This window comes from Notechis scutatus, chromosome 1 (assembly GCF_049901735.1).
Source record: "Notechis scutatus isolate UNSWTSFEM ecotype Mainland chromosome 1, rNotScu1.2, whole genome shotgun sequence".
NCBI lineage: Eukaryota > Metazoa > Chordata > Lepidosauria > Squamata > Elapidae > Notechis > Notechis scutatus.
In genome coordinates, this window is record NC_142009.1 from 313,715,288 (window position 1) to 313,734,287 (window position 19,000).

General features: G+C 39.5%; 1 long non-coding RNA gene across 1 annotated transcript; it reads right to left on the reverse strand.

The window, feature by feature from the left end:
- Positions 1-442: 442 nt before the first annotated feature.
- Positions 443-18,091, reverse strand: LOC148133492 (uncharacterized). Its single transcript, XR_015747420.1, has 4 exons — positions 17,980-18,091; positions 10,336-10,455; positions 3,016-3,121; positions 443-1,520 (listed from the first exon to the last, which is right to left on the reverse strand). It is a non-coding gene; the product is annotated as an uncharacterized LOC148133492 (long non-coding RNA).
- Positions 18,092-19,000: the final 909 nt, after the last annotated feature.

Consider the following 19,000-nt stretch of genomic DNA (forward strand, 5'->3'; position numbering starts at 1 on the left):
CCCACGAAAACTTAGAATATATATATATATATATATATATATATATATATATATATATATATTTAATACTGATTGTGTTAGGCCAGGAATAAGCAGACATTAGATGGAGATCTTTCAATAGATCTACTAGTGGATTGCAAACATTTCTGAACAACCAATGGTTTAACCAAAGCATCACCAGAATATTATCTGCCAATGAAATTAGACTGCTGAATGAAGAAAGGATAGGAAGGGGGACCCCACGTGAATATCCATCTCCCAAGAAATGAAATCCAATAGACTATAATTAGATACCAAAAAAACCATGCCTCAGCTGAGCATATACACATAAACACTTTTTTAATGTATATTTTGGTCCCACTTATTCTATTAATATTTTGCTCCTGGCTATGAGTGCTAAATCAGAAAATGTTTTCCAATTACACTGGGGTGCAATTTTAAAAAAAAAGAAAGATACTGTTCCCACCTTTATGATAGGTATTCTGCATTCCTAAGAGCCAAATCAGTGTAACAGAGATCCAGAGAGAGGATTCTGACCAAGTTTAAGAGAGTAAATGAATGTAGCTTCCCTGCTCATCCCAATTATGGATTTCTAGCTGTCAATATCACAGAATAGCTGCTGACTTAAACAGAAACTAAGCATGCTAGCAAATAAATCTAGATGATTAATGCTGTTGAAGATTTCAAAAAGAGGGTTGATATAAATGAATCAATATTTTGAATGACTATGAGTCTTTTTAGACTTTCTGAGAAGTAGCTGCCCACCCTCTTTAGACCAGCCAGCATATTATCCTCTTATTATCAGTCTACATTTCTAAGGAAAGGTGGTATAACTTAGCAGTTAAAGTTAGTCTGAATATATACATATAGAAAACTGGACAGCCAACAAGCACTTCACCCTAGGGCTCATGGCTTATTAGAAATTCCAGGTTGCACTGTTTTCATTTGGGTACCATCGTTGTGCAACCAAGCCCCCTCAAGTCTTAAATGCTACCACCAGAACCTTCTGCAATATAGCTGAAGGTGACTTAAACTATTGATCTTGCCCACGTTTGCACATTAATGCATCACTTTAGCAAAGTAGTAAGCCATCCAGGCATTCAGAAACAAATTAATCCATGTTTTTTTAAAAACAACAACAACCCTCATTTCATTTTATAAATAAGCAATTGAGAATTTTGCTCCAAATGGCCACTTGAATAGCCCAATCCATAAATGGCATTCTCCGGAGAATAAGGCACAATATGATATGAATGCAGTTCTTTGTAATAAAGGGACTGAGAACGACATTCTTGTACCATAAACTTCAGCCGTTTTCTTGTATCTGAATAGGCAGTCCGACAGCATGAGCTTTCCTTAAGATACTCATAGTGTTCACGCTCAGTTTCCAGGTGAATTTTCCGCAACAAGTTATTAATTAGTACTGAGCGGCGGAGATAGAGCTCAGGATCTTCAAGAAACTGAAGCTTCTGCAGAGACAGCTTCAAAATACAAGTCCGATCTTCAGGTAATATCAGGTGCTAAGCAGAAAGAAAAAGTGGGAATTGTCAAGGATAGGAGAAAATACATGTAGCACAGAATAGGCCTCCCTATTCTGCACAGAGCTGCACTGCAAAAATATAGTTGGCCACTGGATGGCACCAAAGAGACATAGCAATATTTCATGTTTTCTGCCATCTAGAGCAGGGGTCCCCAACCACCGGGCCGCGGACTGGTCCCGGTCCATGGAACATTTCCTACCGGGCCGCCGGTTTGCTGGGCGCCGCCATCTTGTTTGACGAGAAAGTGCTTCCAGGTGAGCTTTTCCGGTTGGAAAGCGGCGTTTGGGTCCTGAAGGAATCCTCGCGCCTTAGTTTCATCGAAGGGGGGGGCTTCGAACGAAACCAAGGCGCGAGGATTCTTTCAGCACCCAAGGCAAGGCGAGCCGAGCGACCATCCCGAAGCGAAGCCCATCGACAAAGGTACAAAGGAGGAGTTGAAGGTGGCGGGGAGAAGCGGGGGACGGCTGGCTGGCCAGTCGCTCGGCTTGCCTTGCCTTGTCATGCATGCTGATGCCGGTACCGGGCCGCGGATCATTTTGTGATGCCGGTACCGGGCTGTGGCACAAAAAAGGTTGTGGGCCACTGATCTAGAGATTCAAATTTTTGCAGCCCACACTTCTAACTCAGGGATAGAATTAAGCTGGGGTCTTAGTTGATTTTGAAGAACAGCAAAATAACCACATACAAATGTCTATCATCCAAATCTGTCATTATCCCTTGTGAGAGCCAGCAATGTTTCTCCCCTCCTTTGTTGCTTCCAAATGTCTCCATGATCTGTTCTGTAATGAACTGCTGAAATTCAGCACTTTTGCTGTTGGAATTTACTGACATTGTTTGGCACCTATTTTTACCTCTTTTTAAAAGAGTTATTGTTTTAGAAAATATTGTTGATTAAACACTGAAAATATTTTATGGAGCTTGTGTGAAAATTGGCAAGGAGGGTTATAATTGCTTTCTTATTTTGTTTTCTTATGTTATATTTTTCCGTAATGTGGAACAGTTGGAAGATGTTGTCCCTACTTACTTAGCCATTACCAACAGCAGTTGTGCAGCTTCTGACAACCAAGAATACAAGTCCTTCCCCATGAATTGGGCCACCAGCCTCATCCCAGAGGGAGGGGAAAATTGCACTATGAAAAGAGAAGCCCAGGGAGTTCCCAAAGAGCCCATGGGTTGAGTTGGGCATTGTGGACCAGGAGGCCTTGCAAGCTTCATTTATATAGGAGATCTTCATGGCCTCTTTTCCTCTTTCTTACCATCTCAATATGGTTTTATTTCATCAGTCATTAGTTTTTCAAATATAAATCCAGTACAACTGGCATGTACTGTATACTGTAAATGTGAATTATCTGTATCACAATTAAGAACAAATTCATGTTCAAATTGTTGCTTTTAACAACTATCCACACTCTGCAAGTTAGGAAATGCATCTATATTAATTTCAGCTTTGTTATATTAACCAAAACATACTCACTTTTGGAAAATACCCTGGGTAATCTTGATGTAAATCTTCTTCTTCTGCATATTTCCTCTTAAAGTAGGCTACTTTCGACGTTGTTAAGGTATTTGTCAATGCTTGGCTTCAATATGCAAACAAGAAGGATTCAGTGTTATTTTAGTAGCCCGACAACTTCGTGACAGTGTAGCATTTTACAATGGCTTCCTTCAAATCATAAGCCATTTTGCTTGCATTGATTTGAATGTTAGAAGTGATTGGTTCTAATATTGCGACTGTGTTAGGTGCAAGCAACCAGAATACTTGTGAATAACCCCGGGCAGTAACTTTATTGTTTATACCTATGTTACGAGAATCTCACCAGGCTGCTTGCCTTCCCCTGGGAACGACTAGATAAGGCTTCATGAATTTGCAGGGAGGTCAACATATTCCATTTGAGACTGCACAACAACTTCAAACTAGCCCCTCACTTGACCCCTCCCTCCACCCTAGTTGGCAATCTCCCAAAAGCTTGAGATCTTTAAATGCACACATTCTATACATAACAATAAGGTTAATAAAGTTCATTACAAGTTCATTAAAAAGGAAAGTATAGCACATGGTGCTCAACTTTACATGTAGCCTCTAAGCAATTATTTGTATTTTGTTTTCAAAGAAAAGGGAAACTGAAGGCCCTCAAAGGATTTCCAGGCCAATTAAAGACTGACTGTACTAATAGACACAGATAAAGCCACAGATACTATTCAAGCAATCCAGCAGTTGATGTATAAGAGGGTAGATCTCTCCCTTGTTCTTGGTGAAGGCAGGAGTACAGTTTTCCAAGTGACTGTTGGTTCTTTACACAGCCTCAGAGCAACAGAAGCAATAATTCACATGCTCTAAATCATTTATGAGCACTGCACCAAAACTACATGAGCTGCCCACGTACATCTGTATTTATACACTATCTGTTGCACCTTAGGCACTGAGAAAATTCTAAAAGGTTCCTGCTTTTCATGGCGCAAATTTGTTGCTAAATCTGAATGATGAGTCCATGACCTGTTTGTCCTTAATACTTATTTTCTACTTTTAATAAAGCCTAATGGTGCATAATCAGATTGATTTCACTGTTGTTTAAAATCTTCTAATACTTCAGCTTTAACAAAAAGTCAATTGTACTGTGCAATATGATCCTGGACAGAGGATGCCAACTTTAAAATTATAACAAATCATAAACTAACACCACATTGACATTATGCACTTCATTGTGTTGTCATCATTTGTACAATGATTAATGTATATGGGAGTCAAATCTACTACTTCCCCTGCTTCTCCCTATGATTGTCCATTATTATTTATTTTTTTGTATGTTAAATGCAATCTTTATATACAGTCTTTATAACTTTATATACAATCTTTATAACTTGCCTTTCACAAAAAGCTTCACTTTTCCCCCCCCAGACAGATATGTATTTTTGGAGTACTTTGTACACTCATCACAAGATGGCAGTGGTGCCACACTGGAAATCTAAGCAATCCTCTCTCATGTTCAGCGCAAACTGTTCAGCTAATTAAAATTGTGCAGTATGCTCATTCGGGGTTTATTTTTTTTTCTCTTTCTTCCCCAGTTTCAGAGTATTTTCCTTTTGCCTTTCTTAAAGCCCTGAAGCTTTCCAGAAAACTCTGCAATCCTTTCATCTACTTGGATATTTTTTACCTTTTTTTAATTTGACCAATTAATTTTTACAACATGAATATGACAGCCTCTTAGAAAATGACAGCTTGTTTTAAAATAAGTCCAAGTCTTTGGGGCCAAAAATGAATGCCCTTTATTATTACACAGTGTCACTATCAGCTGCCTTACAAAGACACCTGCAAAAATAAGATAGTGTTTGTCTATGGAGATTCTCAGACATCCAGGTCATGGTTGTCCCAAAGGTGCTTTTTTCAAGAGGCAACTGGACTTTCTCGTTTTTCTTTCAAGATGTTTTGCTTCTCAAAGCAAAACGTCTTCAAAGAAAAACCAAAAAGTCCAGTTGCCTCTTGAAAAAAGCACCTTTGGGACAAGATAGTATTTGGTTCTGAAATGATTGTAGCACTGATTATTTTAAGCTTCAGTGTTCACCTGACAAAGAGATGACTTAAAGTAACTGGAAAAATAGCTACTTTATCTATTAATCTTTCAAGGAATTCACTATATTGCAATCATGACTGAAGGTTGTCTGAAGTTGTCTGAAAGTTGAATTATTGCAACTGGACTAATCAGACTAACCTTCAGACAACCTTCAGACACCTCTGCCCTGGATGATTGAAAATCTTCACCAACATTAGAAATCATGACAATTTTTCCTGGATTATTTAATAATAATAAATACTAAAACCAGGAATAGAGACATTGGAAGAATCACCACCATTATACTCTTATTTGTAATTTTTCTTTGAATGTCTACATATAGAAACATTTTCAAAGTTTCTGAGCAGAAATTTCTAGTCAGCTGAAAAATGTTCCAACTGCTTTTTGCAATCAGTTTCCAACTGCTACATTCCTTTATGTGGTAACCAATCTAAAATGTTGCCCTTGGTTATCTGATAAAAAAAAAAAAGACATAAAAGAAGTTATGAACCAGAAGCAATGGACAATTCCAAACATTTCTTGCAAATGGAAAGGGAAAGTTTGGAACTAAAACTGAAACCGATTTTTAAGAAGCAGACATGTTGACATTATGGAATATACAATTACTATATATATTTTGGCAGCATGAATTCTTTACTTCATAACCCAAGTAAAGGTTAAATCTCATGGGTGTCCTTGCTATCTAATTTGTTGGCAATGATCCATCTGTGTTACCCTTTGCTTTGCAGTGTTCCACTGGGGAAAAACAAGGATGAAATTTCTTCTCTTATTTCAATAGCCTGGCCAGTCAGATTTAAAAAATCATCAAGATAAAATAATTGTTTTTCCAGCAGGGAAACTGGGTTAATTGCTTCTATATACATGAAAACTGAGCATTCACATGCTTGTATGTATGTCTCTCACACATGCACATAATTATTTGGATTTCTTAGATTGCATCTGACTGGATGTCAAATGTAGGGATTCCTCATATCCAGAAGAACATGGCACTTCCAATGTTGCTGTGTAGATTGAAGATGGAATGTACATCAAACCTACCCACCATGAATAGAGGCTGGCCATGAGGCATAGCCTGCAATCTCAGAACCATGAAAGGGTCCTTTAAGATCCTTCTTTAGTTTGATTGGAGACCAGAAAACTTAATACCAAGATGATAAACCTTATCATTTATGTAATCACAGCAACACCACAACATTATGGTTCCAGATGCTGTTCATGGTTCAAGTAGAAGAAGAAAATTCAGCCCTGTTTCAGGGAACATGGATAGGTCTCATGTACCTTCTTTGGTCCGGCAACACTCCCTGTCCCACGTAACTGTTCTTTTTCATTAAGTATTTGTCAGCTGTAAAATGCTAGCTCCACCCTCAACTTTAATTTCCAAGAATGCCCCTGAGTTCCACAGAGGCTTCACGTGGAATTTTAAAAAATTGAGAGGCTGCAGTCCAATGTTTCATTTGCAAATGTGCTCACCTTAAACTTAGATTTAGAATAACTTTATTGTCACTAAGCTAGGTTGGGAGACTAAAGGCAGTGGCAGAGAATTATCCAACTCCTGTGTCTTCTAGAAAACTGAGGCTTCCACTCACTATGGTAAACATTTTGATGATAGGTAAGCCCCTCCCCCATGCATCAACTCCTGAGAGCACAAAAGACATGCTATCCACATGTCAAACATGGCCATTTGGCCTCAAAGATGGCTTATCACTGCCATGGAGTTCTGGAGAGCCAGAAAACAGCCACGACATTGCAGGCTGCAAATGGTTCTGGGGGTGGGATGACACTTGAACCTGGAAATTCCTGTTTATAGCTTCCTCACAAGGTTGGCCTCTCTAGGCTGGTATTTTCCCACTTTGATTAACAGTAACTTTAAACTGGTGTCAAAATGAAGGAAAGGAAGGAAAATACAATCCTGATCACTACTTAGAGATGCTGTGGCAGGAAAACAGGCTCAAAGAAAGAAAATGGTTTCATATACCAAAGATCGGTCTCATTATGGGGATGGATGATTTATTTCTGGTTCATGACAGCTTCATAGCTACTCAGATATAAGTGAATTCAATCACAGCTTTGGCAAATATTAATTTAACAACTGCATGAAAATGTACTTTTAACAGTATCAGATGATTCCTAAATGGTATACTTCTATAGGCATTGTCCTTACACACAAAAATCCACATTTCTGGACACGGTTCCCCCAAACAAACATTATCTGTTACTGTAAACATTTTGTGCACATTCTGGATGCAAGAATTGCACTGTAAAACCTGAAGGGTAATTGCATTCTAAGCTGCATTAAGCCCAGAACGTTTGAATCAGGTCATTGGATTTACAAATGGGAACCAACAGCCACAATTCTTCATGCACTTACCTGGAATTAAATCTCAGTGAAGATAAGGACAGATGTAAAACATAGATATAAACATCCCTTCAGAAAGTTTTAGTGACATGCCCCTAATGCTTCTCATTCAAGAGGTAAGTTAAAGTGCTCCTGTAAATTTAACTAAAGGGATATTAACTTAAAAGGCCAGTTTGTGTAGTAATTCTTGATATTGGACTAAAAATCCAGGTTCAAGTCCATCCTCAACCATGGAAAGAGTTGGTCATTCTCCTTCAGCTCAACCTTATATGGAAGCTTATATGGAAATATGAAATATGTGAAGTGACATCTGTTCCTTAAACCAATATCTATTGGTGAACTTGGAAATATTTGAGCTCTTGAGCAGGTAGAATATATCTATGGGCCATCTTGCAATTGCTTTAAAATTGTGTGCATCATTCTAGTAGTTCAATCTACAAAATGATGCTGCGCCATATAGATCAGGGCTGTCAAACTCCCGACCTGTTGACTGGGTGCATCATGTGCTGGCCATGCCCATGTCCACACCCATGCCTAGTAAGTCCCGATATATCACATGATGCCATTGTGATGATGTGAGCTTGGCACCCTTGATCTAGATCAATATTATCCATAAAAGCTAGCAAAAGCTTTCTAGGATTTTCTAGATAGAGATAGAACTGTCAAGAATTTGGCCTGGACCTCCTGTCAATGAGCCTCAATGTCTCTCTATAACAGCCCCAGTGCAATTGGGATTATAAAACTTTATATCATGTCAGATTTACTCATCTCTAGATTTTCCCATGTTGTCTGTTTTAATCCAGCTTTCCAAAAGAATTACTTCATTTACTGTTTGTTTTTTTCAATATCACTGTTACTAAAAATGTAGAAGCTGGTTTGTAAAGGATTACATATATTTTTTTAATGAGGAATCCTATATGTCACTGTTGAACCATTAGAGCTATATAGCATTCTGTCTTCTGTGTAGCAGGTAGAAATAACAAGATGAGGATGTGTTGTGGATGATGAGAGCACCACAGTGTGGAAGATTTAGTTGGCTGTCTTGTGTCATTTTCTGCTGGAGATTTTCTGGAGAAGATAAACTATCTAGTGATATACAAATCATCATTTTTTTAAAAAAAAAATCACTTTATTTTCATTTCAATTTGATAATTTTCTGCAGATTTTTATGGATTAAAAAAATCAGTTCCTATCATACAGAGCCTCATATATCTATATAAGAATCAGTGTCTTATAGTGGTTCAGGTGCTGGACTAGAAATGGAGAGACTCATGTGGGTGGTAGTCCTTCCTCGAGACAGAGACCAGATGGCTGATTTTGGGCCAACTGTCTCCCTCCCTCTCTCTCTCTCTCTCTCTCTGCCCTCACCTGGGAAGTTAAAATAGATTTATCTATTAACTAGATAAATGTTGACAACTCGGTACTTCGAAACCCCGCCTGATAGAATGAGCTCCCATCAGTTTGTCCCAGCTCTTGCCAACCTAGCAGTTTGAAAGCATGCAAAGGCAAGTAGATAAATAGGTACCACTTCAATAGAAAAATAACAGGGACATGAAAGGAGCCCCCTCAGGCATCCCTGAGCAATGCTGATGTCATCAGCTAATCCTATCAACCTGTAAGCCCCTTGGTAGATGCTTCCAACTTGAAAGTTAATAGTAGTAGTCTACTAACTAGGACTGTACTGGCATTATAGATGTATATGAATCATTTAAAATTATACATGTCCTTGCCTTTTTTCCTTGGCATATAATGTTTCATGTCTCTATAATCTGTACATATATCTACCACAAATATATCCAATTTTCAATGTAGCTTTTTTGTGCAGTTTTTCGTTGGTTTAAACAACACAAGAAAAACTACTGGCCAGATTTTGTATGTTATTGGTGTCTATGTTTCTGTCCAGTCCAACAGGATTGAAATGCCATATTTTGCTCCCCAAAAATTATGTGGTACCATTCCTTCTAGAATAACAAGGATTATGTAATTATGGATAATGCTTTCAGCTACTTCATCGATGCCACATAAGTTTCATGAGTTGTACTGATTGGTTACAAACCACTGTAATATATACAGATGCAGTCAAAAGTTAACTCAAAAGCATGAAGGAAGTGTATTATTGTCATATTGAAGTTTTGGGATGTGATGAAGCCACCAGAATAGCTTATATGGAATTGTTCAATCATCTCAACCCATGTGCTTAGATATTAGTCTTGAACTGTGGTATGGGGTTGAGGTAGACAAAAAGCCAGTTGGATCTGATAAAGTGACCAGTTGGGTATTTTCAAAATAGATAGCAAAAAATGGATAAATATTTGCAAGGAATGCTTAAATTTGAACCCTTGCATTTAATACAAAGTTATACCTGATGATATAACTGGCATCCTCTGTTCTATGCTTCTATGAGAATCAAACAGGAAGCCAAAAAAGTAGACAGGTCCTCTGATTCTCTCTAAGCTTAGACCAAGAATTCAGTCCAGAATCAACAGATTTAAAGGAACATGAAAGACATACTTTTCTGGAGCACAAAGTTAGGAACTCCTCTGGCTATCTATAGTGGCACCACAATTCAATGCAGACTAATCCTGAGTTCTATGAAACACAGTATAGAAATATCTTCCCCTATCTGATGCTCTGCATATTTCTAATCACAATTTACATCTTCTCTAGCCAGAAAGGTTAGTAATCAGAGATCAGAAAATGCATTACAACACATCTGGAGAGAATCTGTCTGGAGAAGGCTGCCATAAGGAGTAAAACATCTGATTGCTGATGCTGATCTTGAGACTGAAGTTCCAGACTCCTTCAGAGACTTACAATGCCAGTGCTTTGTTGTTTCTCACTTTAATTAAACCCAAGCAATATGTTGTACCTTGTCGTGCCAAATCAATCCACAAAGTGACTTCTTGCTGTGCTTTCAGTGGTTCTAATGAGTTTCTGTCTTCGGAAAAGCTTAGCTAGCATCGCTTCCCACACAGTTCTGAACAAACACCTGTTAAAATGAATCAAGGGAGGAAGAAGAGAGGAAAGAGAGAAAGGAAAGTGTGAGAGAGGGGATTACCAGATTAACACAGTTGGAAGGGACCTTGTAGGTCATCTAGTCCAACTCCCCATGCACATACAAGCACCCCAAAGCGAACTTTTTTTGCGGGGGGGTGGGGGTGGGAATATCCTGGAAGTATTTGTTATCCTAAATCTTGCTAACTGCTTACTTGCTTACTAGGAAAAGGGAAGGTCATATCCAAGGTTATTGATGATACCTCCAAGAGAAGACAAATCATGTTGATCAGTGATAGATCAGTAAGCAAGGCAAAACTATAAATCAGGTATCCTTGACTGTAAGTAGCAATTATTTTTTTTAAACTTGCTTGGCTACTGATGACAACCAAAGACTCTAATTTTAAAAAAGAAATAATTAAATTATTGAATTGCAAGCTAGGCCTTGTGGTTTATTTTTGGGTCAGTTCTATTGACATATTTGAGATATGTTTGACCATTACAAGAGCAATGATTCATATATAGACGCTCCAAAGTATATCTTGAGAGGCATGTTTCGGATCTGTCTAACTAGCTATGAGAGGGGAAGGCTACAGTAAAGCTTAGTGCTTTTGCTTTGTCGGCAGGAAATCAGTATTGTGTGTATTTAATTATATCTCAGTTTCAATCACAAATTGACTTCTGTGGACCTTACTTCATACTTAAGTGGTCAGTAGAGAAGGCATGCATAAGTGCACTAATGTGCCTATCATTCCTGTCATTGTATTTTTATTCTCTTATTCTTGTTCTTATTTTTGTTTGACAAATTCTGTTTAATTTCTGGAATAAAACAAACCATATGAAAAGTCATTGTTGTGGATGCCCTGAAGAATGAAGAAGTCCTATAAGTTGCTAAACTAGAACTATAATGTTATTAACCTAGAAAGAGGGATTTATTTGCCTCAGAAATGTTGTAGCTCTCTTCATACGCTTCCTGCAGCCCTTTGTCTTAGGACATTGACAAGACCAGTCTTTTATCCCAGTTACATCTTCATATACCAAGGTAGGCCTTTCTGAGCTGAAAGCTTTAAAATTCAAGGGCTACCTATTCAGGCATCCAGCACTTTTTTATTTTCTTTCCTGAAAGACATGTCACTTCAGGCTTATTTATTTTATTTTACCAATTTGTATACCATTTCAAAGAGGCTCTTGGCAGCTTATAGTTGAAATACATAAACATTGAAAAAGAAGCTTCATAAATTTCATAAAGTCTCTAAAAAGCATGGGTAAAATGGCAAATGGTAACAAGGAAAATGCTGGTTTCAAAGACAATATAATTCTCTTTCAAAAAGAAGACAAAATTTACTATTAATTTAAACAAATCCTGTGCTTAAGACCAAGGACATAAGCTTATGCTTCTTATTCCACTGTTCTTGTTCCACTTGTTCTAACCAACCTATCTTATTGAAACATTTATTGCTCATCAAATGTTCAAAAAGCCTTTACTTCAAAGAAACTCAAGATGAATGGATGGATGGATGGCACCTCCAGGTGATCTTGGTGCTCCAGTTAATCTTTGGAGCTCCATGACACCAAAAATTGCAATCAGCAATGGCCATTCTGAATTTTTTCCTGGCCAGGAAAGTCAATACAGATTAGAGTGGAGGAAAATTTTTGATTAGTTTGCTTTTGAATATGACCCTAACTAATAACATATTTTCAGACTGATACAGAAATAAAATTGGTTATTCAAAAATTGGTGCATTGGGGTATTTTTTCAAAGCGCTTTTCAATTTAATATTTAAAGAATAAAGCTTTGTACATTGGGCAAATGTTTAGGAAAATATTGTGTACTCTAATGCAGACAAACTAGTGCATATTTTTAACAAAAATGTTTAGTTTTTACAACACAAACTTGATAAATTATACAAAGACAAGAAACCAGGAAATATGGTTTTAATGCAGAACTTCTACTACCTCATCTAACTGCAACCAACATCATAAGCACCAGGTCAAGATTGAGACACAAACTGCTTACTTGCTCTTGGAACAGCCACATTAGAATTATTTTCTAAGCAGTTTTCTTAATGCTTCCTAAATCTTAATTTCAGACAGCATGGGATAGCAAACTCCCCGCTGCTGCCACAGGCACATCATTCTTAGCAGGGTCATTCATGGAGGAGAAGAAGGAAGTGGTGTGCAAAATTAGAAAAGGCAGCTGCAACCATACAATTAATGCATCCATATTGACTTTTAAATACCCCATTACTCCAACAGATGGCCCAACATCTGAAGCTCTTGAAAAGTAATGCTGGTCAGCAAATAATGCTGTCTAAGTAGACCAACATCTCACAGGCATAAAATAGACACACATATTTCTAACTTTTTTTGATAACAGAAGTACATTTTTGTGCATCTGAATTCTCCCAAGTTTCCATAGTCAATGGTTCTTCCCTGCCTATTGTAGCAGCAGTCCCCAATCTTTTTGGCACTGAGGACTGGTTTCATGGAAGACATTTTTTCCATGGACTGTTGTGGGGTAGCACACAACCTACATCCCTGACACGAGCAGTTTTACAGTAGGGTTCATGCTCCTATGAGAATCTAATCCTGATGAGCTGGTGTGAGCTGAGGCGATGATGCTATCAGTGGGGAGCAGCTGCAAATACAAATGAAGCTTTCACTTGCTCACCTGCCATTCATCTCCAGCTGTGCAGCCATGTTCCTAACAGTCCATGGATCGGTACTGGACTGTTCCATGGCCTGGGAATTGGGGACCTCTGTATGCTAAGATCTTGTTCTTATTTTGCAATAGATTGCTATGCACCATTTCTGGCATGTTTCTAAAATCATTCCTATTTCTATAGGCATGGCTTTTGCAGGTCATTAGCTATAGCTATCTATTCTGCTCTCAGATTAAGCAAAAGGCTTTTGGAGTGGAAGTAAAGGAAAGGATTGTCAATCCAGGATTCATGTTTCCGAGCTAGCAAACAGTCTCAGCCACTGTGGAGCAGCTGCAATTGCTCCCCCCCCCCCTTCCATCTCCCCATTGCCTTCCTGTTTATAACATCCACCCTATTTACAATGCACCGCATCTGATCAATGGCAGCTGGTTGGCAGAGTGGATTATAAATCTAGGCAAAGAATGATCAGGAAGGGCGATCACTGATATCACTATCTATGCTAAAGGACATTAAAAGATATGAGTATAGCCCAGCTCTGAAGCCAGGAAGGTTCAGAGTTCAGGAGGTTTCCCAGGCTTGCTCAGGCAAGACTGAGAAAAATGCAGCTTCTTCAGGTAGTGGAAATTTCGATCATCTAGCCAAAGCTTTAGAAATTGTGGGAGCTTCATCACTTGAGACTTTCAAGAAGAGATTGGACTGCCATTTATCGCTGTTCTGATTATGATTTTGGAACTAAAGTCAAGGCATAGATTGCATGTCTATGCAAGAAAAGCTTCTTGACTTGAAACACGCAAACCATAAACTCATTAAAATTTAGCTTGCTTGGAAAACCCTGGAAAAGCCAGGTTTAAGTTGTGCATTTTTAAAAGGTACCTTTAAACCTCTCCACAAAAAGCAATATGGACTGAAAAAGAAGTTTGGCTTGCCAAACATGAAAACCAAGCAGCTAAGGACAAGAAGAAAAGAGAGAGAGAATTATATCAGTGTGATGAATGGGATATTTCTTAATGATGAATAGGATGTTTTATGACATGTCTACAGCCAAAGAGGTGCTTCAAAAATCTGAAGAGCTAAGAGAATGGAAAATAGGGATGTGGGACATTGATAAACTTCACTTGGTGGGTTTCATTTAGTAGAAGCCACAATCTGTGCAGAATGGTTCAGAAGTAATTGTTTTCCCTCTTTATTCTAGCTATTTTTTTTAGGGGTAGTAATTTTTGGCTTGGGGTTTGGATTCAGTTCCTTGGCTTCAGCCACAAAGGGTAGTTCATTCTCTTGAAGAACTTTGCAGGGAAACAAAGCCATGGCTGTGCTCTAATCCTGAAGAAGGCAGCTCTGAGAATGAATGAGGAAAGATTTGCCAAACCAGTAGGCTCATGAACTCTTCAACCTGAAATTTATTGATTGAGAAGTAATTGCCATTGATTTTAATAGCACCACTTAAATGAGGTTAGGAGATCAGTAAGCAGGAAAATGTTCCCTATACATAATTAATATAAATTGCAAAGAGCCCTTGGATGTAACATCACAATCTATCATCTGGAGACTTGGAAAAGTCTATGAAACCCTTCCAAAGTGATTAACACATATTTAATACATATTTAATACAGTGAAGCCCCTTATATTTATAGGAGATGTTCTGGTGTTCTCGTTAACGCTCCAAGATATGCTATGGTCCAATGGCACTTTGCCAGATGCATTAGACCTAAGTTTCTCCTAATCCACTCACCTACCACCACTGCTTGCAATAATGGTCTGCCGTTTGCCTAAAGCAAATCGTCTTGTTATTGTCTCTGCAGCTAATATTGGGAAATCTCATTGTATTACCCCATCCGAGAGCTGTTGATAGAGTTGATTGAATAGCTGATGCTATGCAAAAAATTAATAATCTCAAACTCATAATGTATTTACTCTCAACATGCGTTTACCTCCCAGCAGAGTTTGATTGCATTAAGTGCACAATCACAACACACAGCAAAAGTTGCTTGTTCTTTCTGTTGGTAGTCAACATGAATTTCCTTTCAGACTCCTAAGAAGATTCTTCAATAAACTTGACAGGGCATGCTAGATAGTCTACTATTTCTGCATCTGCTGACTGTTCAAAGGAAACTTAATTATTCCAGTCAGAACATGGACAAAATGAGTACGTGGGCAGCACATTTTCACATTCTAAACTCTTCTATCGATTGCTTCTTGGAAGGGAGAGGGTTGAATCCAGGTGTTATTTCCCTATCCTTGCTGTTGGAATACTAGATACCAGTTTTAAAGAAATGCATTGAGCTGGCAAATCAGCTTAGAGAAAAACCATTCAGCACCTAATTTTGCATGCAGCTGGTCATTCATGCAGCTGTGTTCCTAGCTGGATCAGACCAAAATCTTCATTTTGAATACAGTATATTATTTTTAATTCACTGTTTGAAATTGGATAGGGGAGCCTGGTTGATATGACAGTCTTCTGGATTAGACTTCTTTCCTAGCTTCTGTAGCATTTGGTTGACTTTGATGGTTGGTTTGCAGTGGGAATTAGACTCTGATACTATCTGACACAAGACATGGAATCCTTCTCGGTTTCTGACAGCTTGTGAAAGTTCACATTTGATCCCTGCCAAAATTAAAAGAGCGAAGCACTCTCAGCTTGAATTTCAAATACAGTAAACATTTAATAAAATGGTAGCATTCAAGATTTTGCTGGAATATTGTTACAAGCTATACTTTCCAGTCTTAGGTATTGGTTCTTCAATATCAAAGCTTTCAGCTGAATACTTGTATATAATATTTCACATAGGTATGTATGTTTAGTTTATTTTTATGCCATTCTTAGCCAGGAATTCTAGGATTTGGAACCCCAACCCATCTGCAGGGCAACAGGTTAGTTAAGGATGTCATAATCTTTAAAGCAACCCTTTGAAGCAGATCAAGAGTGTTGCTTGTTGCAGTTGGTGCTATGGGGTGGTGGTTTGAATACCGGGTTAGATGCCAAGAAAGCCCCCTTAGTTCAGATTTTCCCAATGAAGTATTGGAACTGCAATATTCAAAATCCCCAACCAGTCCACCATGCAGCTGGGAAATCTGGGAATTGTAGACTTGGCACGTCTGAGGATGCTACTTGGCAAAGGTTGCCTTCATTCAATAGTCAACAGGCACTAAACCAGGGGCAGTTATATTGTGGACCAGGGTGCACTTTTCTAATCCTTAGGGGTCCTTCTTACCCTATCCCCTGAAAAATAATTTCCTTCCATTTTATTGGGAAACAATTGACAAGTATAATGCAAGCCCTAGATACAGCGCGCACGAGAGAGAGAGATTGCCAACCCACCCACCCCAGAACCAAGACCCACTCCAGTATGGAATGCAGGTTCCTCTAAACAGTGACTCTCAACTTTCCCCCAAATGATAGATGTAGACTTTAATCACAAAAAGATATCCCACTAAGGAATGTAAATTATTTCCCTTGTCTATGTAGATAGAAGATAAGGTTATCTGGATATCGAGTGTATGATTTGAATCAACTGACATGGAAGAAGCATAGTTGCCAGTATGGAATCTATAGAGAAGAGTCAATTAAAATATTCTACTAGCATGTTTCCTGAGAGCTAAATTTAAAACATTATGTCACTGTAATTACATTTCTTGGCATGGATCATGAAAATAACAGTGTTACAAAGTTATAAAAACTTACAGCATTTCATATATAGCTAAGTCCTAAGCCATCATCTTTAAACAATGTCAGGGAAATCTGCCCTGACATTGAGAGAATATATGTGCTAATACGATGTTCCATGCTGGCATGTATGTTTCATATGAGAAAGGTTTGATCTTACAGGCAGGCTCTTTCTCATACATGCCAGAACCTTTTGAGGGTTATTTTTCAGAAAGTCCAATCCTAGAATTCAATATTTCCCCAATGTGGTGCCTTCCAGACATTCTGGATCACATTCCCCATCATAGCCCAGGGTTTATGGAGAGAAGTTGTCTGATACATTTGGAGGTTGCTAGGTTGAGGAAGGCTTGGTTCCCCAACACCAACACCCATGCACACACACAAAAAGTCAGTGTGAAAGAAATCCTGAAACCATTTTTCCCCCTCCCTGTATGGCTGCATCTCCGTTAAGGGCAGAAGCAGGGGCAGAGGGAAGGTTTCCTGCAAGCCATCAAATGAACACTTGACAGCAACAAGCCGAATTCAAAGAACAGCAGCGTCAAGAACTTCTCAGAGGGATGCTAATCTACCATGCAGGAAAAGGGGATTGCAGGGAGGGAGGCCATTCTATCCGAAAGCCTTCTTGTAAAGAGACGGGGAGGTCCTAGGAGCTTAGGTGTTAATTGGGTGGATAAAATACCTTTTAGAAAGAAAGAAAGAAAAAGGAAACGTGGCTGGGGCGTAACAAGAGCGCCTTCAGCAAGCAAAATGTTCCAGCAGATAACCCCCCATTGCTTTAGGAATAGATGCACCCCCCCACACACACCCCTCCCCAATACGCGCGTACACACACACACACACAGAGAGAGAGAGAGAGATCTCCGTTGCCAAAGAAAACAGCCCTGAAATGTTGGAAGGGCCATCATCGGAGTAGCTTCCTTTCTGCTGTTTGTCTTCTCAGAGGTAATTGGGGGGGGTGGGGGGAGATCATGGAGACCCTCGTCGCGGAACTATTCGGCCAAAGCTGAGGGGTAACTTGGTGTGCGCTCAGAAACCCGCTGCAGCGGATCAGAAGGGCATTGCGCGGGGCTCAGCCTTGGAGCATGTCCGGCGTTCGAAGCGCACACCTTCCACGCCTCTCAAAGCATCTCTAAACGCGGGAGACGAAGCGGGCTGCGGGAGGATGCGGTGCCCTGCCCTGCTCAGTTCTGCTTACCTTCCCAACGGTGCACATGCCCCAGGGGAAGGCTGATGCGAGGGCTCGGCTGATCTCTTCCCGCTCCCGTCGGCCAGCTTTCTGCGGGTCCCTGCGGTCACTGGCGAGCTCATCGCCTCCTCTCTTCAGCAAGCAGAGAGGCGGGCGTCCAGATGTTCCCTTCCTTCCCGGATTGGTCCAGAGGGAAAAGATGTTAGCTTGTTGCTAGGCGCGTTGCTAAGAGCCGGTGACGCTCTTTTTCAGCATCTCCAGAGTGGCTCCAGAGGCCGCTCGGCATGTCCTGAGGAAAAGTGGATGTGGAAAGAGGCGAGGGCTTTGGGGGAGCAGGAAGGAGCAGGGAACCAGGCGAGGAGGTGGATGGGCATCAGGGCAGGTAAGGGGAGAGAGGTTAGGTTAGGGACAAGTAGTGGCCCAGCAAAATCAACAGGGCTGTCTGCTACGTTTATTTTCGAGATTCCCTACTCTGAAACATAGATAAACCCACCTGAAGAATTGCTCAGGGAGCAGCTGATGAAACTGCTTGCAGAAAGATGCAGATTGTGCCCACCCAGGGAAGACTGACTGACAAAGTGATTATGGGTTATGCAACCACATCTCAAAAGGGGAAGCAATTTCTTTGTAAGATGTGTAGTGCAGTCCAAATTAGGATGCCATCAATCTTTGCTGCAGGGAAGGACATGCATGCAGAGGCTGGTTCCAGATCAATGGAACTATAGAAGCTGCAAATATGTATGGCCATATATAAATTATGTAAATTCAAGAAGCTATTATAGCAGGAAATCACATTTTTCCTACAGAATGCTTCTCACCCTCCATTTAAAGACAAAGGCAGTATGTAATTGATACAGTACATGGTTAAATACTACTAGAAATTTCCAATACAAGATTAGCAAGAATTCCAGCCAAACTTATCAAGGACATTTCCTTGTTTGAGGTGAAGCAGGAATAGGTTCCCCCAAGCAGGCAAGTCACATTTCAAAACTGGCCTGTTCTATTCTAGCTTTTGCTATTTTATGGCTTA